At 44.9% G+C, this 22,561-nt stretch overlaps 1 long non-coding RNA gene across 1 annotated transcript; it reads right to left on the reverse strand.

Annotated features, from left to right (window-relative positions):
- Positions 1-641: 641 nt before the first annotated feature.
- LOC148780468 (uncharacterized) lies at positions 642-21,445 on the reverse strand. The gene is made up of 2 exons (XR_016040018.1): positions 21,189-21,445; positions 642-1,408 (listed from the first exon to the last, which is right to left on the reverse strand). It is a non-coding gene; the product is annotated as an uncharacterized LOC148780468 (long non-coding RNA).
- Positions 21,446-22,561: the final 1,116 nt, after the last annotated feature.

The following is a 22,561-nucleotide window of genomic DNA, read 5'->3' on the forward strand; positions in this document are numbered from 1 at the left end:
TTTTTCTTGCCACAAAATGAAAAAAGAAAATTAAAAAAAAAGAGACCGATAATCATCAATCCCTTCACCACAATCAAACTTGTGAAAATTCAAGAAATTAAATGATATATTTTCTTGAATAAAGGTGGAACCAGTCTTGGGCTTCACTGTTTAGTGGTTGACGATTGCATTACTACCATCCAAAGTTCGAATACTACATCCGAGTTCTGCTGTTAAACAACAACCAAAAAGAAGAAGAAAAATGATGATCAAGCTCAACGTTCTACAACAAACCCAATATTACAAAGGCATTTTCAAAGAACTTCACTATCATGTCTCTTCTTAGAACAATGGTTTTCCTGGATACAGATCAATTACAAAAAAATGTATTACCAAAAATACATATGGTTTTACATTCTAGAAGTTATTTAGGTTCCAAGCTCTTTCAGCTGGATCTATGGTTGCCGAAAGGGCCCTATAGTGGATCCTATTGTAGAAGTATCAGAGATCGGTAGAGATCCTAGACTATGAAGTAGCTTCACATTTTATATTTTACTCTGATAATTATGCTTGAAGATTACCATTAAATAGTCATGGATATAGAAAGTATTGGCAAATAGCCGTGATTTTATCAAAAACTATAAAGAAGAAAGTTTTGATACTATTTTATTCCATTTTTAACCACTAGAACCGTATTTTCCATAGCATGAAAATAATTCATAATTAACCATTGGAATTGTCCTTTGCCTATTTGACTACCTATTGGAATCTTAAGGTGCACATTGATTGCACTTTTATAGTCCTATTAAAAAAGCACAGTCTATAAGGACCACAATTTTCTCCCAGTCCAAATATGTGCACGATGATGAAGGGTCAAACAGAGGCCTAGCACCGTTTGAAGTGTCGCCGCGCGTGTATAAGAGCTTAGTGCCTCATGTGACCCAGCGTCGTTTGTGAAATGAAGAAGAGAGAGAGAGAACCAGCGTCGCATGAAAAGTCAGCACCGTGGGTGAAGATAGGGATGAGCATCACCGCCTGTGGAAGAGGCCTAATGCTAGCTGTGAAGAGAGAGAAGGAAGAGTAATGTCGCGTGCAAAGAGGCATCACCGCAAGTGAAAATTTGAGCATTGCCGCGTGTGAACTGGAGTATTACCACGCGTGAAAGCAGAGAAGGGGGAAAGGTGTGACCGCTGCCAGCGCCACACTTGTCCGTGTCGTACGTGTAAATCCGCACCTGTCAGAGCCAAACACGTCCGCTACAGTGACCTTCACCTACCCTCAGTACTTAAGCCCTCTCCCCTCCCCTTTTAACCACAGTTCCCCTCACTTTTCCCTTGCACTTTCTCTCTCTAAAACCAGTTGGAGTAATGCCTTGGAGAAGCCATTGCTTGGAGCTCGAGGTGGCCTGCGAGTGGGAGATTTAAAGACACTGTGAACACCAGGTAAGTGGGTTTAGTGTCGTGCATCATTTCACGTCATAAGATCTACATTTAAGTTGCTATGCAGAGCAAGATTATAGAATGAGGTATATGAAAATAAATGAATATAAAGGGGTTGAATGAGTGATTGAGCATTGAGAAATGAACTTGATAAATTTATAGAGTAGTTTTCTTGTAAAACTTGCTTAAATTGCTTGACATGAATAAGGCTTTTGCTGGGTTTTGTTTTTGGTTTGTGAAATGGTGTGTATCATGTGGATAGCTTGCTAAATCGTGGGATAAGGGATTTTTCCAGCAACTGTGAGGGTCTTTGCCTTGGGATTTTCAGCGACCAAACGGCACCCAAATATATCCAAATTGGTCTTGAATGAAAGATATGTATGTCTATTTTAAGTTTTCCTCATTTACTATTTAAAATTTTGTATGGATCAAAAGATATACCCCAAAATATTGGGGCATATCACTGCCCACAGTTGCTGTTAATTCTAGCAACTGTGCCGCACTTTTGGCCTATCAAATGGTGTCCAAACGCCTTCAAACTTCTACCATTTAAAAGATTAGCGAATAAGCTTGAAGTTGCATGTTTTGATAATTTTTGGATTTCTCGTAAAATTTGAGTTACGCCGTAAAATGTGTGGGTACGTCACTACCCACTGTTGCAGTAAAATTCTAGCAACCTTCAATCGTTTTGAGCCAAGTTTTTTACTATTAGAAATTTTTCAAATTCCTTCAACTCACCACCATTTTAAAGCCCTGGGTAAGAACTTAATGTTGCCTGTTTAAAGTTTTTCGAAAATCCCCCTAGATTGGGGAATTCCGCCCCCGAGTAGAGGGGTATGTCACAGTTGCACCCCACAAAATTTGTGTTATGCTCGTTTTCTGCCACCTCTCGAAATTACTCATTAAGCTATTCAAGTAGCTATGTAACATATTTGATAAGTGATAAATGTGAGTAGTCTGCGATGTTTTTCATGCGAATGCCATAGTGTTATGTGGATGGTGCTATGTAAATATGTGCTATGTAATAAATGGATAAGTGCAAAACTAATGTGGTTATTCTATGATGAATGTTACATGATAACTGTCGAATCACTACTGTTAACGTCTAAGCGTAAATGCCTTGTGATAGCTCATGCAATGGATGCTCCATAATAAATGTTATAATCTTTTGTGAATGTTGGATGTTTCTGAGTAAGAATTTGTTCTTGCATGATGAAAATTTGATTTATCTGTTATAATACACTGATTTAGCATGAGTGAAATTAAATGCTTGAGCATGATCAAAGGCCATAATATTGACCACTACGCAATGGGACATCCATTGGTAGTGGGCCCTATTCTTTGGTAATACTGTGATACTGGCCATTAATTCACTGGTACTGGTCGCTACGTGATGGGGCATCCATTGGTAGTGGATACTGTTTTATTGGTACTGCTCGCTACGTGATGGGGCACTCATCGGTAGTGAGGATTGCTATACTGAGGAAAGTGACGCCGGTTTTGCTGAATGATAGAATGGAGTTAGGGGAAAGTGAAACGGGAGGGTTGCACCCCCCGAGATTACTGAGATGAGACTAACGACTGATACCTTACAAGGTAAGTACCTATCGAAAGCCCCAATGCGTGCTGGGGACCGTGTGTGTGAGTACGGGGGCATTACGAAGTGGATTCACCCACTTATTATTGCCCTCCCTCCAGTGAGATGGTAGAGGTCCTAAGCAATGAGATTGGCTTAGCCTGATGGATACGGCCTCTACTTTGGGAGTAGGTGAACTAAGGAGTGAGTGGGTAATATTTGGATAGTGATTGTGAATGCTGATGATTGTAATGATTGAATGATACTTGACATTTGGATATGATGTCGTAATTGATATATTGATCTGATTTCTAAGATACATGACTATTGCTTGATGACCTCTTATAATTGGAAGAATAGCTTATGATATATGAATGGACTTATTAATGATGCATAAGACCAAGATCTACTTACTGGACTTTCTAGCTCATTCCCCTGCATCTCCCCACTTGTAGATTGATAGCACAAAGTCGAGGGCCAGAAGTTCGTGTGTTGCAGTTGGGAGTTGAAGTCTTTTCTGCTTAAGAGGAAGTCCAGATCTTGTATGTAATTGACAGTTAGCCCTGTATTTTGTTTATTTCGGAATGTATGTACTTTTGGGCTCTGGTGCCTCAGACTCAAGTGTAATATTTTTTGAAGAACTTTCTATAATGTCCTTTTAATGATGTATGGATTCTCCAAGTTTTAAATATTTATTTGTACTTAGAATTATTGATTTAGTTATTTTCCATGGTTTGCTCCATTTACCGAATTATTAAAGTGTTGAGTTCACTCCAACTTGAGTGACATACGCTACATAGAGATCATGAATCTGCATCCGATCATCCTCCGTTGAGTACGGAATGGGGGTCAGGGGCAGGGTCGTGACACATATGGTATCAGATCCTCCAGGATAGGATTCTTGGCCTAGGGGGATTTAGAAGAGTCCTTGGAATAGTTTTAGGATTGATTAGTGATTGGGTGCTCCTATGCTAAGTTGAAGATGCCGAGGGCTCGTGCCAACAATGCGAGCTCCAGCAATGAGAACACCGAGATGCTCGGTGAGTTTTATAGAGCTCTGGGGGCAAGGACCCAAATGATGAAAGAGTCAATGCCAGCTCAGTCTACCCCTACCTCATAGCAGAATGACAGTAGCCTTATAGAGAGGTTTAGAAGGCCGACGCCTCTAACTGTTTTGGGGCAAGGAGGAGTAGAAAAAGATGAGAGGTAGAAGAAACACATAGAAATGATCCTAGAAGAGTTGCATTGATCAGATGAGTAGAAAGTCAGATTAGGAGCCTTCATGCTGGAAGGAGAGGCAGAACATTGATGGAACTCGGTTAAGCAATCCTGGAGGGAGTCAGGAACCAAAGCCACATGGGGAAACTTCTTGGCAGTGTTTGACAAGAAATACTTCCCAAACTCTGCTAGGGAGAGGAAAGAAGTAGAGTTTATTGAATTCCAGCAAGGGAGTGTGAGAGTTGAACAATATGCCGTTAAATTTGTGGAATTGTCTAGGTACGCACCTCACATTATTAACACCGAGGCCCGAAAGGAAGCCAAATTTGAGAGAGGCCTTCGAACTGGTATTAGAGGAAGAGTATTGTCGCCTAACCTGAAGGCTTACGCCCCATTGGTAGACCTTGCCTTAAAGATTGAAAGGGACTGCGAGGACCATAGATCGAGGAAGGAATAAAAGATGAAGGTTGTGCGCCGGGGAGGTTTTGAAAGAAGCCTCAACAATTTTTGAGGAGGGATATTAGAGGAAGGCCCTACCAGCTTAATCAGAGGGCCTAGAAGAATCACCCAGGCAATATGGAAAGTGATAGATGCCCCGTATGCTCTCATTGTGGAAAAGGCAACCACACTACTGCGAATGTTCCAGGAAGCGGAACATGCGCCTCATATGTGGCAAGCCCAGCCATTGAGCTAAGGATTGCCCTACGATAAAGACAGAGGACCGACTAAAGGCACAAGGATGAGTGTTTGCCCTCACCAAACAAGAAGCTAAGGCGTCCACCTCGGTGATCAGAAGTAAGCTCTCTATTTGTGTTGTTAAAGCTAGAGCCTTAATTGACCATTCCTCTCAGTCTTTTATTGCACCCCATTTTGCTTGTTATCTAAATGTTGAGCTTGCCTGTCTTGATTATACTCTAGTAGTATGCACTCCTATGAGGGATTCTATGGAAACTGATAGAGTGTATAGATAGTGTGGAGTCACAACTGATGGGTGTTACCTGCCTGTGGACTTGATCATTTTAGATATTCAAGATTTTGATGTTATTCTGGTCATGGATTGGTTGTATACACACCATGCCACTGTCAATTTCCTTGAAAAGACGGTGACCTTTAAAAGCCCTGACCAAAATAAACTACACTCTAAGGGCACTAGGGATACTCCACCTCTATACTTTATTTCTACTCTTCAAGCCTCTTGCCTCCTGACTAAGAGATGTGAGGGATATCTAGCCTATGTAGTAGAGAATCGGGATATTCAGTCTCAGCTAGAAGGGATACCAGTAGTAAGAGTATATGCTTAGGGATGAATAGGGCTACAGAGTGGGGTTGTGTTGGTTGATTTGGTTATGCTCTCTTGTTTGTGTGGATCTGTTGAAATTTGATAGATTGCTTCTGTAGATGATATCTTACATCTTATATTGTTCCTGCTCTACCATAAAAAGCATCATTCTATAATTGTGACGTAATTGTGATGCATGACTCCTGTTTTATGAACATGGCTTAGAACCTTGATTTGTGATGTGTGATAATATTCCTAGACAGGGAAGCATGATATTGTGATCTACTTACTGGGATTTCTGGCTCATTCCTTTACTTCCACCCTTGTCGATTAGCAGCTACAGGTCGAAGACAGGCGGGTGGTGATCGTGTTTGGTGAACTGAAGGCCTGCGCTAGACAAGAAGATCTCCTTGTTTTTGTAGGTGTCAGCTGGTCGTCTGCTGTACTATGTTGTTTGTGAAGCTTTGAAATTTTGTTAAATAGGATTTGGTGCCTTGGATGAATTGTAATATTCTGGATATTGTAGTTATGACTTTTGGAGAATTCATCTGGATATGAGTGGTTTTAATTTATCTAGATTTTGTTGTTGTTTCTTGTGGGCGTTTGTGCTTTTTGTCGTGGTTGCTTTGATTCTGCAATTAAGACACATGTTGATGCCACTCCCACTTGAGTAACGTATGTGACCTCCGATCATGATCTTGCACTCTGTAGCCCTCCGGTTTAGGATGATGGTAGGTCCCCAAGGGCTGCTTGCCGAAGGAATAAGATCCCCCAATCGCCAGTCGAGCAAGAATTCCTTAGGTCATTTCCCCCGTTCCTGACCATATAGGACTTCATCCCCGGCACAATTATCCTTACCCCTTCACTTCACCAAGAGGAGACCCCAGGGCCATCTTCTACTCGGGCACATCCAATGAGGGTGACGACATTAAAAGCACCCCCAATGGACTAAGCAAGGGATAGATCTAAAAGTCCCCCCTGCACATGTCCAATTCTGGTGATGACGTAAAAAGCAGCCCAAATTGGTCCGATTAGGGGAATGACCTAAAAGGTCCCTCAGCTACTAACCTCTGTTCCTCCTCTTCTTCTTATTCTTTCCCTTCTATATCTCATGTAGGTACAATCTTGAAATGTAAAGACTTAGAGGCTCTTGACAAAGAACTCAAAGGAATCAATTTAAAGGACGCATCGGAGACAGTGGAGAAAGACACTAGCCTAGGTAGCTGGATTCTTGACAGTCGATGATGCCCTAGCCGCTCAAGGCAAGTCAACGCCTTCTTCTTCTATAAATAATCGCAGGAAGTCCAAGCCAAAGAATCGCAGTGGCCTCTTGAGCCCGATATTGAGCAGAGGATGAGAGAATAAAAAGGGCAGAGCTTCTATCCTCAGAAAGCTTACCACATAGTACAAGTTTATGTAGCATCAGCTTGCATAGGGTAAACACTGCGGATACCCATGCAAAGACCTAGTTATTCCTTTGAGGGTACCTCTAGCCCCACAATTGCTGAATCTCAACCTCCCTGTAACTTTAAAATCAAACTCCTACAACCTTATATGTTGTCCATGTTTGAGGTTGACCCTTCTGTTTCTCAACTCGAGAAAAGTGTAGAAATCATGTCTTACACTGGAGCTCTATTGGAAGTAGAGATGTCAACATCATGATTCTCTGCATTTGAGGTTAACGAGAAGATCTCTGAAGTCAATGATGAGGAGTTGCAGGAGGCTCTAGAACAATGGGAAGAAGGTGGCGAAGCCACGGCTGATGAACTAGAGGAGATAAATCTAGGGGATGAAACCAACCCAGACCCACTTTCATCTTGGCAAATATGCGCCAAAGGAGAAAGAGAATTTTATTGCCTTCTTGCGATCAAACTGAGACGTCTTTGCCTAGCATTACCATGAGATGCCTGATTTAGATCCTCAAGTCGTAGTCCACCGTTTCGGCATCGACCCATCTATCAAGCCTGCCAAGCAAAAATGAAGAAGGTTCAAGCTTGATCTCGAAATGCAGATAAATGTTGAGGTGACTAAGCTCATGCAAGTAGGCTTCATTCGTGATGTCAAGTACCCAAAATTCTTAGCAAACATTGTACCAGTCAAGAAGAAAAATAGCCAAATCAGGGTCTGCATTGACCTTTGTGACCTGAATGCCACTTGCTTGAAATATGACTTTTCGTTGCCATTTATGGAAATGCTCATTGACTCCACGGCTCATTGTCAGATCTTCTCCTTCATAGATGGATACTCTGGGAACAATCAAATATGGATGGCACCAGAAGATGAGGAAGCAACTGTGTTGTTGACTTCGAAAGCGATCTTCTACTACACAATGATGCCTTTCGAATTGAAGAATGCCGGTGCCACGTATTAGAGAGCGATGAGGACCATATTTCAGGATGTGATGCACAAGGAAGTCGAATGTTATGTTGATGACTTGGTGGTGAACTCTGAAAAGAAAGAAGCTCACATGGGAGACCTTGAGAAGGTGGTCGAAAGATTATGCCTTCATCAGCTCAAGATGAATCTGTTGAAATGCGCTTTTGGTGTGCGCTCAGGAAAATTCTTGGGTTTCATTGTCAGACACCGAGGGCTGTAAGTTCAGCCAGTCAAGATCAAGGCTATCCAGGAAATGCCGCCACCAACTACATTGCGAGAGCTACGGTCCCTTCAAGGGTTGTTGGCTTATATCCGAAGGTTCATCTTGAACCTGTCAGGTCGCTGTAAACCCTTTACACACCTGTTAAAGAAGGATACTCCAGTCATCTGGGATGAAGCATGCCAGGTAGCACTTGATGAAATCAAGCGATATTTACCATAAAAGGCTGTCAAGGGTCAAGCCCTAACTGATTTTCTAGCAGCACATCTTGTACTAGCAAAATCTCCTTTATCAAGTGACCTCCCTGATGAAGAAGCATTCTGTGCAAAACTTGCTCATGCTTGAGAGATGTACTTCAACGGAGCTTTTCAATCTGATCGAGGAGGTGTCGGAGTAGTATTCATGACTCCGAAAGGAGGGATGCTTCCTTTATCCTTTTCACTCATCGAAGCCGATTCCCATAACGAGGCAGAATATCAAGCCCTTATAATTGGGTTGGAGATAGCCTTTGATTTAGATTTGGAAAGGTTAATGTCTTTGGTGACTTCGAGTTGGTTATTCGACAGCTTAAGGGGATCTATGAGGTGAGAAAAGACACCCTCAAGCCTTATCATTCCCGAGCCCATCAAGCAGCCAAGGCATATTGCCCAGGGTACGGAAAAGCTCTGATTCCCATATCACCATGTATGGGGCCACGAATTCAACGAGTGCTTTGAGTTCGAAGTTATAGTCGTGGAGAAAGTCCAGCAACGCCACATCGTTTGTGCAATTCTCCCAGAAGTGTCCAGGTCATCGCGCCCATTCAAGAGGAGGCCACAGTATAAGACCTTCATGAGCATGCACTGGACCCTTCGGAATCCTCAACCTCTCAGCCCTGGGAAGTCTACCATGAGTAAAGTACGCTTAAATCTCTGAAGCGTGAGGCAGTCCACCAAGCTAGGACTACTCACCAGCCCGATAGGGCAGTCCAAACTCCCCCTTAAGGATCTAGAAGGAGACGGCGAGCACCTAGGTTAGACAGCCAAAGGAATCCCATCCCTCAGCTAGCAATCAAGGAAGAAGTCCTCAAGCCCTTTCCTCCAAACCCGACCTTGCAAGACTTCATCTCAGGCACAGCTTGCCTTATCCTTTGTTCCAATCAGGCAGACATCCCTGAGCCACCAGTAGCTCGGGATTCCTCCAATATGGGTGACGACGATAAAAGCACCCCACAACAGTCAAAGCTGAGGCAAGACCTAAAATACCCATGCACACGTTCAATTCTGACGACAACGTAAAAAGCTACTCGAAATGTTCTAACTCTTCTTCTCCTCCCTCCTCTTCTATTTTCTCCACATGTACAGCTCGACGGTGCTTAGACTTCGACACTCTAAAAGGAGAGCACCCGACCACAACAAGAGCGCCTCAAAGAGATGTTGGCCCAGGTGGCTGGATTCACGATAGTCACCGATGCGCTGTCCTCCCAAGGAAAAACCAAGTCATCCTCAGGATCTTGTTCCACACCTAAGCCTAAATCTCAAACTTCTAAATTTGTTGTACAAGTTCCTATCACTTCCCCATCAACCTAGACCGCACAAGCTGAGCAACAAAGTCAGCCAGTGTCACAAACCAAAACCCAACCAAAGCATGTTCCTAAGCCTACCCTACCACCTACACCAGTGACTGAATCTGGCACACAGAAGACTAATGAGGATAAAGCGAAGTATGATGTAATTGGGCACTTGAGAAAGCTTTCAGCCCTTCCAAGTATATATGATGCCCTCCTGCTGTTTAGAGAATATTGTATGGCCCTGGTGCAAGCTCTTTCTAACTTAGAGGTATACGAGACCGAAGTGAAGCCCATTGAGGTTGACCTAGCCATCCTAAGTGGGTTCATAACAATCTCTTTTTCTAAAGACGACCTTCGGTTGGGGGTAAATTCCACAATTTCCCCCTCTTTGTGAATGGAGAACTCCATGCCTGCCCTATCAACTGGATCATGCTGGATGGAGGGTCAGCAGTCAACCTAATCCCAAGAAGGATCCTCATCCGATTGGGATTAGGATCTGACGACCTCACTCTTACCCACATCACCGTGTAAGGTTTCAACTAATCAGGAGAACAGCCAGCTGGCACAGTGCGCCTTCATCTCAAGATTAGTGACCTCAATGATTACACTCAGTTCCACATAATTGACACCGATACCTCTTACAACGTCCTGCTTGGTTGTCCTTGGCTTCACGATCAGGTGGTGGTTCCTTCCACGCTCCACCAATGCTTCAAATACCATCGTGATGGGAGACAAAAACGGTCTATGCTGATAAAAGACTGTTTCCTATAGCTGAGACTCACTATGCCGACGCCAAGTACTATTTTACAGAACTTTCAGCACCATAAAAGTCAAATGATGATGAATGGAGGCATGTGAGAGAGACGGGACCCTCGACCCATGATGACGTTGAAGACCTGGGGAGGATGATCATGGACATGTTCAAATAGGAGGAAAGACAGGGCAAGATCCTCCCTTTGACTCCGATCGACCCGAGTATACCTTTCCACATCTCCGAGGTCTTGGTATCCTCTCCCAAAGACAAACCTTCCCCCTCTACTTCCAATTCCTTAGAGCAAAACAATGAGCTAGAAGCAACTCTTGAGCTTGAGGAAGCCCTACAGGTAGACCTTCCAACACTGAGGGTCACCTATACATCGGACCAGCAAAAAGTCCTGCGTGTCCTCATCGCTCTTATAGAAGCAGAACTGGCATACCAACCACCAAGGAAGGTGCTCTAAGTTCCATCCTCCTTGAATAAGGAAAGCATCAGCAACCCAAAGAAGGTCTTGCACTTCTCAGGGTTGTCGAAGAAGTACAGGCAGACAAGAGTCATCCCTTGAGCTCTCAGGAACAAGACCCCATAGCAGAGCTGAGAAGCGAGGTTCGTAACCTCCAAGGTCAATTGGAGGTCATGCACATTGCTTCAAAGCACTTAAAGGGGTTTGTCCCTCAGACTAAGACCTATGACGAGCTCAAAACCAATGCACCTCGAATCGAAGCCAAAGCTCCCCCAGACTGGAGTATTTATAGTGAACGAGATCACCAAATCATGAGAACCATGAATTATGAGCCCCTGTCCAATCAAACACTCAGGGAAGCCAGCTATAAAAAACGGTCGATGATCTCATTAACCCTTCCTCTGTACTCATCAGCCGAGGCCTTCGCTCGCTCGATGTCCACCCACAATGTGGTCGCCAACCCAGCCTCGTGCTCCACTAGGGCTAGTTGCTCACTCAAAGAGCGCTCAAGGTCCATCGCCTTTGGGCTCAGTTCCTTATCTACGGCCCCCCAAGCTATCGTCTCCTCTTCCAACTTGGCAAGCTCTTGTGCCCATTTGGCAATCTTCGCGTTCAGGATGCACCTTATTATTGTGCATTATGGCCTTCTCAGCAAGAGTAGACTTTTGAGAAGTGGTAGCCTCTATCTCTTCTACCTGGAACTATGCCAACTCCCAACTCTGTGCTAGGGAAGCCTCCATTGACTCTAGCCGCAAGCTCTCTAGGCACGTTGTGGCCTTTTCCACCTTTAGAGCCTTCATCCACCATGCCTCCAGCTCATTTGCAATGCTATCAAAATAAGGGAGGATTTTTGTGCATTCCTTAAGGCAATCCCCCTCAACTGTTGGATCGTTGTTCCAACCTCTTCAAGGGATAGCTCCTTCAGCTTCTGGAGGTCCGTCTGAAGCATCTAAAAAATGATGCTGAAAGAAGGCCTGGGAAAGGTAGCATGAATAATCATAATAGGAGGATCCTCAGCTATAGCCATGGCCTCAGGCTCCCAAGAATCAAGAGAAACCTCAGGCTGCTCTAGTACCCCGGCAATGGCTCTCTCACTCTGACCCTCTATCATGGCTACATTGGGATCGATCCTTTCATGCCCAGGTAGCACAACAACTGCAGCCGAGGCAAGACGAGCCTCCTCGCCTGGAGTCGCTACCTCAGTCTCATGTTGTACCACGGCGACCTCCTATCCCCGAGGCAGCGATCTCTCCCTGTGTCCCCTCTTCTCGAACCATCTCCACTTCGAGATGTTTGACACCCTCTCCCTCTCCTTCTTTTCTCTTGTCCCCCATGATAATCACTTCAGCAACAGGCTCTCCCACAGCGCCAACCTCTTCTACAGTCACAGGTGTGGCCTTTGGCCCCTCGAAGCCTGATCCCTTGGGGCGTTCTGCTTCTGCACTCCCCATAGATGAATCACTCGAAGGAGTCATCTTTTGCTGCTCGGATGGTACCTTTTCAGCCTGGATCCTCTCCTATTACCACAAGCTCCACCAGGGTTTCCTCAGTAGGCATGGAAACTGTCAGAGCTCCAAAGGCTCTCTCTGCCTCCGCTCCCTCGTCAGCGCCAGCCTCATCTTCCTCGTTTACCGCCATCGGGACTAAGCTCTCTCCTTCAGTCGCGGATATTGCTTACCGATTCGAAGAGATTTCTATCGGGGCAATAGGCTCTGAGGTATCGGCTTGAGCCTCTGAAGGGCTAAGAGAAAGTGCATGAGAAGGAGAAGGTGAAGCCTCAAGCGTAGAGGGCAATGTAGAGGACGCACAACCCTCCAAAGAAGCCGAGGGTGAGGAGCCATCTTTTGGCTCACGAACCACTAGAGCCTTACGCCTTTTACACCCCGAAGTCATGGTCACCTTCTTGGCTGAAGTACGAGGAATCACTGAGGCAGCCCACTTCCTCTTCTTTCCTTTTGTCTTCTTGGGCGCAGCAGCCTTCGAGGTGCCAGACTTGGAAGAACTAGCAGCTAAGTTGCTATGAGTGTCGCTCCCTATCAGCTTATTCAAATCATTGACCGTACACCCTTCATGCCTCGGGACTTTGCAACCTTCCTTTCATTTGAAGATAGCAGAGGGGTTGTAAAAAATGCTCTGCGTCGTTTTCTTCATATTGAGAAACCGTGGCAAAGATTCGTCCACGGCAGTCTGAAGAGGCCGCCCGACCGTGCACTAGTCATGAGGGAAGCCCAGGGTAAAGATTTAGCCTAGGGGAGGGGTCCTAGCCATTTTCTGTTGTGTTGTGTCTTGGCTCTAGTGGTTACCCTCCCCTTTCTAAGGGTGTTCCACGTCCCAATACCCCTTGTTCGTGATACTCCACCAGCGCTGATGGGCCTCAGTTGCCCGTACCGTTCTGCCAAAATGGGGCAGCACATACTTATTGACCTTAGTGGTCTCCAAGCATGTTGCCCAGGCAGTGCGAATGTGCTTCAGGAGCCGAATCCCCCTGAGGGTTCCTAAACCCATCCTTCTTCCAATGGGCTGCCTTGCTATGCCGTTTCTCAAAGAATATGGAGAACGGGCAGCCCTGATCCAGCCCATGCTGTCAGGCAAACCAATGAGGAAAGTAGCCCTCAAGATTCATGGCATGGACAGTGCGATAGGCAAGAACTCTGCCTCTCACACCCAGCATAAACATCAATTATTTTGAGCTGGTGAAGTCACAATCTAGGTGGTGGCCCAGCTCGTCCACATACGCATGGTCTGTGAGACCTGCAACTGGGAATGCTACCTAGATCATGTGGAGGTGATCCTTGAAGAACAAGCAGCGCGCATGTTCTGGGGGATGGACAATTGCCCTCTGCTAGGAAATCTTTAGCAAAAATGGGCACACGGTGTCCTCTAACTCTTTGGTTTGGAGGTATGTGCCCGGGAAGTAAGCTCCAAGCCAGCCATACACATAATGGACCGGGAAAGAAGTCTTGAAATCTCTTAGGAAGGCCTCGCCTTCTATGACACCATTCCCTCCTTCATCCCCTTGATACTGCCATCCCCTGGAAATGGCTCCCAAGACATGATAAAGACTGGACAGAACGGGTTGTGAGAGTGCGTACTTCTTCCCTCACGCTATGTCATAGGCCACGTAAAAAGTGTCGGGACGAATGATGTTTGCCCCTCCTGGCTAGGCAAATTTACAAAATAAGAGCACCAAGTAAGCCGCCAGGTAGATGTGCTCATTCTTCTTTCATAGCTCGAAAACTGGTGGGGTTTCCTTCCCCTCTTTTCTCGGCGACGAACCAGCTTCATTGGTATAGTCGCTGAAGAAGTACGTTACCCATTTGGGTGACTCACCCACTTTTGGGCTCATCATAAAGCCGTTGGTACATTTCAAATAATTCTTGAAGCCCAGTAGGTGGGGCTTCTTTACTTACTTTCTCCTCGCAAAAAATGACCGAGTTTAAGGGAATAAACTAGTCGTACATAACACCAAGGAGCAGCAGCTCACCAACGAAGTGCAGGTCCATCAGCGATATCCCTACCTCCCCATGACCAAGCAGCCATATGTTGCTAGCATGGCTCCAAGTTTCCAACAACACTTTGACCATGTTAGAGCAACGATAGTAGTAGCCCATCAAGCACTGGAGGGCAGCCGCCAAAGAAGCCTGTCTCAAGGTATTTCTAAAACGCCTCAACACCTTCACGGTCCACGAGGAGTACCCCATCGGGTAATGATTCTCTCCTTGTACCTGCAAGCCGATAAAACACCATTTCATACCTAGGGTTTCCACCATCTTCTTGCCTAGAGTCGGCAAGCTAGCATTAGAGGCTATATTTCGGTGCAGGCGATGCAGAAGGCCTACCCCTTCCTCTATACTCACATTCTCATCATTATCTTCCCTCGCCACCAACTGGATGGGGGCGCTCACAAAGGTAATGCTCAAGGGTCACCTTGGTTCACATAAGGCCTCGGTGAGCGATATTGGCTCACCTCCCACCAAGCTTTCATCGGTGAATTCAACAGTCCCAAGCTCCCCTTCTTGTGAGAGATTCCTCACATCTTGAATGGCACCTGAAGACTCGCTCATTAGACTAGAAGCTTCACTGGCAAAGGATGCTAGGCGGCCACGAAGAGACTACACTCACAAAGGCGTATCGCTGATTGGGCACTCAGGGTGTAATGATGTCAGGGTATCGCCGTCCCACAGCCAAGGGCGAAGCCAAGGGGGAAGCCAAGGGGGAAGACTATCGCCATCTGCCTAGTGAGATGGTATCATCGTCTCGCGAGCAAGATTTATTAATGCTTGTGCTCTAACTATCAAGCACGCGCTACACATGCGTTCCTTGAAATACGGACACATCGGCTGACACTTGATGCGTGGCTTGTCACCGTAGGTGCGGAGGGCGACCATTCGCCGTCCCATGACCCTTCGTCGCTCGACCGTTATGGCATCGCAACCCTTTGGGTTACCACCGACGTTTCCCCTCTTCACCAAGAACTCGCTCCTATTCACCGGAAGCCCTTCCCCTCCTTCCACTCATTACCAGAATTAGAGAAAACCATCGAAAATCCCCGAAAGCTTCCCTGTGACCCCGCGGGTTTCCCTTCTTCCTGCTTCTGCATTTCGGCAATTCGTCACAAGCTCACCGAAAGTCTACTGATTCTCAATGAGCTCACTGTTGTTCCTCCTCCTTGTCCTCCAATAACCAGAGGACTGATAGAGTCCTCTGAAGTCTCTGTAACCTACCTTCAACCAAGGAATGACCAAAGGAGCACTCAAACTCTGGCAGCGCACCTTTGAGAACCTGGCTTAGGCCCCAAGAAACCTTGTTCATTTCTCGGAGAGCATCGGCACTCTCCAAGAATGTTCGCAAGAACTTCACAAAGGCCCACAACACACTGAAGCTCGTCAGAAAGAGCCCCCTTTCTATTGCAGATTTTTGCTGAGAAGTTATAGCCAAGAAATCTCTCCCAAGAATCTCAGGCCCTCTCTCTCTAAGAAAACTCTTCAACTGTTTTATCCTTCAGTAAAATAGTAAAGAGGGATTTTTCTCCATTTTATACTCAGTAGTACAACAAACTGCCGTCGACAAACATGAAAGGATGCTCCAATCCCTAGTTCCTGATGGCAATAAAACCAAGCCGAGGCGGGTCAAAACCTTAGACCAAAAAATGCCATCGCCGTGTGCTTCACCCAAAGGCCATCGCCGTGCGCCTTCGTCAATAGCCATCGTCGCGCGCCTTCGCTCAGAGGTTATTGCCGCGTGCCTTTCGTTAAGAACTTAACGCTGCCCTCTTTGACAAGTATGTAATGCAGTGTCGCATCATTTAGACCTAATGCGACGTGCGCCATCCAACGTTTAGTGTCACACGCATGCCATGGCACTCCCATCTGGACCATTATCCTACCACCTCAAGAGGTTCATTCCCTACGCCACAGTCTCACTCCTTAGGGAGTCTAGTCTCTGGTGACGACTTTGTTCCCCATGGAGTCGCATGCCTTCACCACTTAACGGTCCATGCTGCAAAACCTTAAACTGCACAATTATTGTCCAAATTATATGACCTTAAACTGTAGCTGAGGTCTAGTTGCACGACCTTAAACTTCTTAGTCCTCGTCACATGACTACTGTACGATTATGGTCCAAACTATATGACCTTAAACTGTAGCAGAGGTCTAATTGCACGACCTTAAACTGCTTAGTCCTCATCGCACGACTCTAAACTGCACGACCATGGTCCAGCTGTGTGACTCTAAACCATAGTGCACATCCTAGCCACATGACATTAAAAGGCTTAACGCCATGGTCCAAACTATATGACCCTAAACTACTGCGGAGGTTTAATTGCACGACCTTAAACTACATGGTCCTAGCCGCACGACTCTAAAATTGCATAGCAATGGTCCGAGCTACAAGACCCTAAAACTGTATTGCACAACGTGACAAATGGCTCATACACATATCTTTAACCAAGAGATGGACCACCTTTTCACTAAGGGGCATTTCATCAACATCTCCGGTGGAGTTAGATGTCTGCAAAAGGACATACCTATCCTTTTAATCCCCAATGAGTCTATTTCGTGCCAACATCTCAGTGAGAGTCACATCCTATTGCGACCCACTATCCCCAGGGTGTTAGGTCCATGCTTATCTTCTCAACCCCCAACAGGGCTACGCTTGTACTTGGGACTGTCATCCCCAATAGAGTTACATGAAGCCCCATCGTTATCCCCGTGGTGTCACATTGGCCCCCTTAATCCCTAGTGAAGATTCGCCTCCACTTATCACTCTTTGTAGGGCCACCATCTTCATCTAAAGCTCTCCGCTTGTGAATAGCCTTAACTATTTTATCACCAGGGAGTCAAATTGCTATTCACAAATCTATCCTCAATAGAGCTTCATACACATGGCGACATATGTAATGGTTCATGCTGCATGACCTTAAACTGCACAGCCATGGTCCATGCTGCATGACCTTAAACTGCATAGCCATGATCCATGTTGCATGACCTTAAATTGCACTGCCATGGTCCATGCTACATGGCCTGAAACTGCACACCCATGGTCCAAACTATATGACATTAACTTGTAGTGGAGGTCTAGTTGCACGAACTTAAACTGCATGGTCCTAGTTGTGGTCTAAACTATATGACCTTGAACTATAGCGGAGGTCTAGTTGCACGACTTTAAACTACACGGTCCGAGTTGCATGACTTTAAATTGCATAACTGCGGTTCAAGTTATATGACCTTAAACCATAGTACACGTCCTGTCTACATGAAATTAAACTGCTTCGCCCAGGTCCTGGAGGAATGACCTTAAAGACGCTCCCGCATATGCACACACGCCCTTTTACATGCATCTTCACACACGTTCTCTCAACCCTAACTGACCAGTTCCTGTGCACGCACCACCTTCATTACCTTTTCAATGATTCCATTCATCATTACCATCTTTCACCATACCCCAGTGAGTCTTACCCATTCTCATGAAATGGCAAGCCAGCTCGCCTCCCATACTCGTCGTTAGCTAGTGGGTGACCCAGTACTCACCCACCATCCATTCATCATCAACTCTTCACAAGTAACCTCATGTCATCCCCTCAGAGTGAGTCAAAGCCCTGACCATACTCACTCATCATCACTACGGTCCAGTTGTATGACCCTAAACTACAGTGCACGTCCTGACTGCATGACATTAAAAGGATTCTCACAGGTCTCGAAGGCACGACCCTAAAACATGGCTTCACAAAAAATGGGCATGGTGTACACCTGGACAAGGGAGCGTCATGAGTAACAATGATAGACAGGCATGGTCACGAAACCACGAAAAAGAGAGTTCCGTGGAAAACAAAATCCAAGCGTAGTGAAAACCCCAAAAGGGCATCATGAGCAAAAACGGATGAATAGGGTGGAGATGACTGCAAGGTCATGGGTAAAAGAGCCCAAAAATAACAGAAGTCGGTGAAAATCGTCTTTGCGGTGCCACTTCACTTGTCCAAGTGAAAACCCTTAAAAGGGCACTTGAACCGACGACACAGGTTGACACATACCGAGGTCTCAGCCGACACTCAATTTTTAAAACAATGATGATCGTAATGAGGTCTACCTAAAATCCTCAAATGTCAAACATCAACCAACACAAAATGGCTCGCTAGGGAGTGAGAGCTACATAAGATCTCCCCCACTTCAAACATGAACAACATGGCTCGTCAGGGAGTGAGAGCCGCATAAGATCTCTCAACAACAAGAAGAGTCCTCGAGGGTGAGATTGATGACCAAAAGATCCCTCTGAAATGCTACAAGCCATCACGAAGGCAAGAAACTGACAAAGCCATGGTCTTACTTGCCACAGGCTTCAGGGTATTCCTCATCAAATCCCCTAGCCTACATGAGACTAGACTTTTGGGATAAGTCAAAAGCCCCCGACTGGACCTCGCTAGACGAGACCTCTAGAGATACCTTGACCATCAAAAGCGAATCTGGTGTAGCAGCAAACAATGCCGACCAAAAGGTTCTTAGTGCTTGGCCTCCGCACAGGCCTAACTCTATCCAAGGACCTAGGTGTGAGCCTGATTCGGACCTAGACTGAGCTGCGTGCAAGCCTGAGATTGCACCTAGAGGGTTATGATAATAACATCGAGTGTGGACTCAGACTGATTCAAAGTTGGTTTAGGCACGAGCCCTTGGCTCGAGCCACAAAGGGGCGGAGATTCGAACCTTGGTGTGAACCTGGGTCGGATCTGAGCTAGGCTAGGTATAAGCCTGAACTTGGACCCAAAGAGTTTTAATGATCAGGCAAGGTATGGATTTGGATTGGATCAAAGATGAACTAGGAACAAGCCTTCAGCTTGGACCAAGAGGGCCCTAAGTTCGGTCCAAGGCGAAACCTGGTCCGGACCTGGGCTAGGCTGGGTACAAGTCTGAACTTGGACCCAGAGGGTTCAGCTCGGACCAAAAGCAGATTCGGGTTGAGACCCAAGATCAATAAGCAATCAAGAGCATGAAAGAATTTGACCTAGTATAGTACTATAGGTAGGCTTGGCTTCAGAGTGGGTTTCTAACTACTGAAATGCGGCTCGGCTGATATAGGTCCCCGCATAGGTCCAGGCCTCCTGTTATAGGATTTTTTCAGTCTAAATCGAAGGGGCACCCCTTCGATTTAGGTCCTTCGAAGGGCCTCAGACTGAATCGAAGGAGCCCTCACAGTCAAAGTTACGCGAATCCCTACTGCCTCGACTCTCAAAGCTGGGTTCCCCTCACGTTGTTAATGCGGATTTTGAGGGTTTTCAAAAAATTTGTTTTCTAGATTTCTGGGATTCTTGGTCAGTGTGTGCTAGAGTGTGTAAAGAAGCATGCAAATGACAATAAAATCAAGACACATGCACACAATAAGAAAGAAAACAACTGAGTGGTTGACGCTGATTGCCCCTATCGATGCACGCTTCGAGGTGAAACTCACTCGAGGAGGGGTGAGGAACCCCTAAGAATGTATGGTTGGAGGGATGAGAAACCCCTAAGAATGTATGGTCAAAGCAGTGAAACCAGGCACAGTTCGTGCTAAGTCGAGCGTGACCCGATTCGAGGATGACTCGAACGAGACACGATTCAGGGAGAGAACCCTCAATTAGTTTTTTTTTTGTATATATATATATATATATATATTATTTTCTTTTCTTTTCTTTTAAATTTGATGAAAAACAACTAAACTAAGCATGATGAAAACAGGGAAAACAAGAATTCAGTCAAAATTAACAAACTAAAATAGAAAAGAAAAAGTCAAGACTAGGACAGACTTATCTGAAGCAAAATATTTATTTTATATTTAAAAAAAAAATATTTTAAGCCAAATATTGGTGAGCAAGCACAAAAAATGCTCTAGAACAAGCCCGTGGGGTCCAAGAATTGTTTTGGGACCTCTGTGATAGGGCGGCACGAACTGTGTCACCCAAGCAGCACGAGACATGTCGGACCTATACCCAAACAAAAAAAATTATTTTTATTTTTATTTTTTATCTTGTTTATCTAGATGAAATAGAAGAACAATTGATATAACAAACCTATCTCAAGCAAAAAAAAAATTTTTCGTTTTTTAAAATTTTATTTTTCTCTAAAATTTTGTGAACAGTCACAAAAGAGACCCCGGACCCAGCGTACAAAATTTTAAAAAAAGCTAACTTGGGCGATGAGGAGCATCCGAGGGCGTGTCGCCCTAGACCTGAGCGGCACGACCCGTGTCGCCCAAAAACTTATTATTATTTTTTTATATTTTTTTATATTTTTTTCTTGTAGATCCTGAGAAAATAATCTTACTGTAAACTTGGATAAATGTAAATAAAATTTTTTTTTGATGAAAATAAATTAAAATAAAGCGACAGAAGGGGACTGCAGATCTAACAAAAACATATTTGTTTTGTATTTTTCCATATTTTATTTTGACCTATACCTTTGGGAACAGTTACAAAATTCTACTTAGAACATGCTTGCAAACGTTCTAAAGAGTCTGCGTTTTTTGAAATTTTGATGCTCGGATCATGCTCAATAAGCCCCACAGTGGGCGCCAAACTGTTTACCGCGCAAAATCGAACTGATCTATGGAAGTAGATCACTTTGATCCTGACACTTTAAACTAATGAAAAATGAAAGAAATAAAATGGTAAAGTTAGTGGGAACAATCGAATTCAGATATGAGATCAGATCTGCCTACAAAGAAAAGATCTGCTCTCAGATCTGTGGCGGAGCCAGCATGATCCAAAGCATTTCAAAATAGGATTTTTCAATCAAAACAAATCAAATTCATATCAAAACAAATAAATGAAATAAAATAAAGAATTAATGAAAGGTGAATGAGTACCTGATCGGGCCGGATGGCCCGGGACTCCCCCGTATCAGAACCGGCTCCTCTTACCCTTCCGATCCAGATGTCGATCAGCAAGTCTCTGATAGATCTAGGGTGGTTGTGCCCTAGTTTTAGGTTTTCTTTTGCTTTGGGGTTAGAGTTTCAGAAAGCGATGGTTTTCTATAAGATTTCCCTCGTTCTCTCACTGGTTTCAATCTCTATCTTTAGCTTCTTCATTTTTTCTCTCTGAAGTCTCCTTTTCCTAGGTCCCTACGTTTCTCTCTCCGTCCCCCTCTAAATGGTCCCAAAAAGATGCTAAAAGGGGGGGAAATTTGTTGGGGAGAATATCTTCCCGTAACCAACCACCAAACTCAGTCAAAAACGCATTTCAGAGGTCTCCGATCTGGGCGACATGGGTCGTATCGCCCGGGTGGCACGCTTCGTGTCACCCAAGGATGGGCGGCACGAGTCATGTCGCCCGGGCTGCACGCTCCATGTCGTACACACCATTTTTTATTGAAATTTCGATTTTTCACTTTTGAAGTTTTCCTCAGCCTCTTGTGATGCTCTCAGAGAAAATTTGGCTCAAAACGCATTTTTTTACTATTTTTAATGATTATTTTGGTAAAACAGAGCATTTACAGAAATTTGGGTCAAAACAAGGTTTCTGCAGTGTTATGGGCAGGCCAACTGGTTCTGAATCACAAGGTAGGGTATGTGAACTATGGATTTGGGTTTACTAGGTTAAGTGTGTCCTAAGGGTTCAAGAACCACTGAATTTGCCTGATATAAAATGGGGTGTCTACAACTACAGAATACCCTGAGCATTAAAATTAAACCTGATGTAGCAGCGAACAATACCGACTAAAAGGTTCTTAGAAATTGGCCTCTACATAGGCCTGATTCTATTCGAGGAGGTCCCTACAAAGGCCTCATGCTTCAGAATCATAGATAGTCCCTTTAGGGTGAGGACTTCAACAAGATCCCTCAAGCCTGATTATGTCTGAGGAGGTCCCTACAAAGGCCTCACACTTCACAATCACAAATAGTATATCGAGGGTGAGGACTTCGACAAGATACCTCAAACTTCCTGAAAGATTTCACTTCTCGATTCTCTTGAAGCACAACAATCGGCGGGGCATGTTGTTGGAAGATATTTTCCATCATCATGGGGGCCCCCTCTCAATAAAAGCCTAACAAACAGTGGAAATTCTAACAGTCTCAGAATAGCCTCAGAACTGGCCAAGAACTTCATGAAGTCTCTCAAAAGTCTCCTGCCATGTTTTGTTGTATTCTGACATGTCTAAGGTGGTGCAAATTGAAAAACAGTTCCGGCAGAATTGGCCTCTAGCACCCTGAAACGGACCCTATGACTAGAGCTACATTTT

The sequence above is a fragment of the Amborella trichopoda genome, chromosome 9 (genome assembly GCF_054954075.1).
Source record: "Amborella trichopoda isolate Santa Cruz 75 chromosome 9, AtrichopodaSantaCruz75HAP2 v2.0, whole genome shotgun sequence".
Taxonomy (NCBI): Eukaryota; Viridiplantae; Streptophyta; class Magnoliopsida; order Amborellales; family Amborellaceae; genus Amborella; species Amborella trichopoda.